This window comes from Rattus rattus, chromosome 5 (assembly GCF_011064425.1).
Source record: "Rattus rattus isolate New Zealand chromosome 5, Rrattus_CSIRO_v1, whole genome shotgun sequence".
NCBI classification, from domain to species: domain Eukaryota; kingdom Metazoa; phylum Chordata; class Mammalia; order Rodentia; family Muridae; genus Rattus; species Rattus rattus.
The window spans coordinates 61558984-61563050 of record NC_046158.1 but is presented as its reverse complement, the minus strand read 5'-3'; the positions used below and the strand labels follow the sequence as shown (position 1 = coordinate 61563050).

Below are 4067 nucleotides of genomic sequence, written 5' to 3'. Positions count from 1 at the left end.
ATACCCCTTAGTGCTGTTTTTTAAAATGTTTGCATGGCCTCTTTTTAGAATTTTCTCTTCAATTTTTACTATCAGGACTGATTGAAACAAAAAATATAATTGAGTTCCATCATTACTGTCATTATGGAAATGGTTTTAAGAGAACACTTGTCAGATGAATATGATTGCTTCCTAGTTTTCAAACTGGTAAAGTGTTGCCATTGATAAACCAGACAAGTGCAGACAATCTGTCCATAGTGTTCAAGACATGGTATATGATATAACGCTCCTGTTCTAAAGGAGAACACCTAGGACATTATTGATCTCATCATACATACTAGTAAGAGACTACCCATGTCTCTGAGAACATTGGACCATGCACCCTTGGTCGGGTAAGGAAAGCCTTATTTCCTTCATTACAAGCCAACTTCTGCCAGCAGTCCCAGGTGCCTGTGTACATGATATCAGTTCCTTGCCGCATCAGTTCCTGACTGCATCATCAAAGGCCTTAGACCACATCAATAAGGTGGCAGACCATGTCAAAGGGATCGGAAGTCAGGCTAGCAACAGCAGGACAGAATGTGTAATCATCCAGCTAATGAGGATGTGGGTTCGTGGGATGTGGAAGCATTTCCTTTGCAGTGTCACAGATATCAGAGCAGGTAGCTCCATAGCTGATAATGTCCTGTGCTGACACATTACAAACTTGGTACAGGCCCTTAATCCCATGAGAGTTATAGATCTTAACCAGGCAGTCACCAAGGTCTTTGAATTTCCTTTTAACTCTAGCTTTGCCCACATCAACTGCTAGACTGGTACTGAGAAAATCAGGATGCTACACAAAGCACAGGGCATGGCCCCAGCTGCACCACCTGATGCCAGGTTCCCTGCAATGTTGTGCCAAAACTGGGTCCTCTTGTCCACACCACCAGAAAGAGCTGCTTATATTTATCTTTGAAGGCAAGATTGAAAGCCTGTGGGAGGAAGTATTTGATGACAACAGCCAGGTTTTCATGCCACGGAGTCAGGACTCCCTGTTCCTTGGGGATATGAACGTGTAGTCTATAATGCCCTTGCATTGCTTATCTGATGTGATTTGCCTGCTGACATGCTGCACCTGCAGCAGCAGCTTGACCCACCTGATGGCTGCTACTGCCGTACTGCAGATGGCCACAGTCACTCCACCTGCCAAGAAGTCCTTGGCAAAATACACAGTGGCATGTGTCATTTTGAAAGAAAAAGAAGAGGCAAGTGACTGAAGGACAGGACTGTGTGTGTCCTAAAGGGCTTTCACTCCTAGATCCAGGTTTATGGCCTCTTTTTAATTAAAAATTACATGGTATGCTTGTTACATGTATACATACATATATATTTCTAAATATAACCTGCACAGTGTGCTTAATGTTACTTATACATATATTGCCATGGACGACCCTTTAGCACTGGACAGCCAGTTGGTGTGCTCTTTCCTGAGGGACAATCACGTCTCTTGCTTGTAGCTTTTCTCTGATGCCTATAGTATTTGGGTAAGGTTTGGCATATCTACTGTTGTCCTTGTTCAGCCCACATTTAGGCAATCACGTTGATGAGATTTTAGGACTATAGCTTCTGACATCACTAAGAGACAACCTCACAGCAAATTTCCTCATCCTCTACTCCTATAATCTCTCCATCTCCTCTTCTGCAAAGTTCCCTGAGCCTTAGTGCAGGAGATGTTTTGTAGATGTGACTGGGCTCCATAATTCTGTATTTGATTGATTGTAACTTTCTGTTATGGTCTCCATCTATTGTGGCAGAGAGAATTTTCCTTGATGAGGACCACACTTATCTGTGAGTATAAGAACAAATACTTAGACTGTAGTTGGGGATTATGCTGGTTTTGTAAAGTGGTGGTTGTAAGCACTTTTCCAAGACCTATGACTTCACTAGACCTGAGTGGTTGGCTATGTTTCCAGTACCAGGCATAGTTTTCCTCATGTTGAGCCAGTCTTAAGCCCAATTAGAAAGCTAGGTATGCACGCCACTACTGCAGTCTTAGAGCTATTGTGATGGTCATTTTTGTGGTTTATAGACATCATAGCTTATTAAGACTGTCTCCTCCTCCCCCTTCTTCTTCTTTTTTCTTTTTGTCTTTAAGGCAAGAGATATTCAGGTCAGATACAGCTAAGGGTCCTCTGGTCCCCATATCTGAACTACATGGTGTCTTTAACAAATGGTATTTACTTTCCATTTTTAAGGGACAACCAGGGGCAATACAAATAGTATTTAATAATTTGGGAGTCTTTGGACACTCAAAGAGAGTTTCTTACAGCATGTTATACTTTACGCAAACATTCTGATAGGTTCTGCGTTTCAGTATTCTCAGCTTTAATTGTCTAAAGATTCTTTGGGTAACCTTCAATAGTTACTGCATGCAGAAACTTTCTAAGTGAAAACTCCACTCAACAATGGACAAATAACAATCTCTAATCAGTCAATAGTGATAATTTCTTACTCTTGCAAATTTTTACTAATGTTTCTTGATAATCATTAAAAGTCATAGCTAAGAGATAGCAATAAGCCTTTCAGAAAAAGGAAGACATTGCTGACCATTGAGAGAGAGAGTAACTTTTCCATGAGGGAACAAAATAATTTATGCTGAACATTTCAAATGTCAAGGATAAAATATACTTCAAATAGACTGTCAAAAGCAAGTAGGAATTTTTTTTTTGCATGATAGCTTGCTTATTTTTGAGACAATGTCTTTGTAATCCATTTAAGGATGACCTCAGACCCACAATCTGGGTACTAGGATTGTAGACCAGCTCTAACAAATAAGAATTTAACTCCTAAATAATGAGAATACTTAAGCCTAGGAACAGTATGTTTCAAAGCTAAAGTTACCTAAAGAATTGGTTGTCTAGGAGCATATCTTGTAAATCTTAATTCATCTTGGGACATGTACAGAAAAATTACATAAAATAATGACAGTGTGCCTTAGTTAGTAGGAAGGTAGTTTGTGATAACCAACTGGAAATGGAATTCCCTACACTCATATGCATATATCAATTGTCAATTAAGTAAATCTCCCGTTGGTCAATCTTGGGGTATTTTATCAGTTGAGTTTTCCTCTTTGCGTCAAGTTGACATAAAACTGGCCAGCACTTATTCTATTGCTTTAAGAATTGTTATCAGTCACATTGACTTTGGCTATCCATTGATAATATTCAAATTGAATATGGATTATAACTTATTGAGTTATCAGTAACTTTTCAACAAAAAATAGGGGTACCTCTTCTGTTGACTTATCCTCTCCCACTTATGAAGTGCTTGCTACATTATGATTGCTGTGTTCAGAGGCAACTGTATTTTCAGGTAACATCAGTAAACTCTATCTGCATTTATACTTAGGTAGTCTAATATTGCTAGTTCCTTACCTCTTATTTTGTCTTAAATTAATGGGAGGAATAATAATGTATTGCGTCAAGATACTAAGAATGTGTGAGAGCAGAAGTCGATTAAACTTAACTGCAAAGGAATTACATATGGTTAAATATGTTTTCAGCTGCCTTCCTGTGTCAAATGTTCTGGAAAAATTTTTCTATGCACACAAATTTTCCCCACAAACCAATATTAGATTTCACTCTCTCCAATACTGATAAGAGTCTATTAAATCGAATCCAAATGCTTGTATGTGATTTCAGGATCTCTTCCAACTGACATGTCATGTCTCACAACTTTACATCCTGTCAGAATTCAGCTTCATGCTCTTTGTTCATTAAGTCAGATGATGACTAGCAAGAAATATTATGTTTTTATTAACTATGCACTAGAAGTCTATGTGATACTATGTTAACTAGCTGAATTAAACTACTTCACAATGTACATATTCCAAATCATATTGTACATGAGAAACACACACACACACATACACACACACACACACACATAAATTAACTGAAAGAAATAGCATGATACTTGAGAAAGTCAAACATAAAAACCAAGACAGTAAACCAGAGATCCACAGGATAATAAACAGTACAATGGCTTTAAAACTAGGTCCTAGAATAAAAAAAAAACTATCTAAAGAGAAAAGTGGTATTTTTGTT

The 4067-nt window shown here is 38.2% G+C and overlaps 1 pseudogene; it reads right to left on the bottom strand.

Annotated features, from left to right (window-relative positions):
- Positions 1-287: 287 nt before the first annotated feature.
- On the bottom strand, positions 288-1207 carry LOC116900849 (annotated as a pseudogene).
- Positions 1208-4067: the final 2860 nt, after the last annotated feature.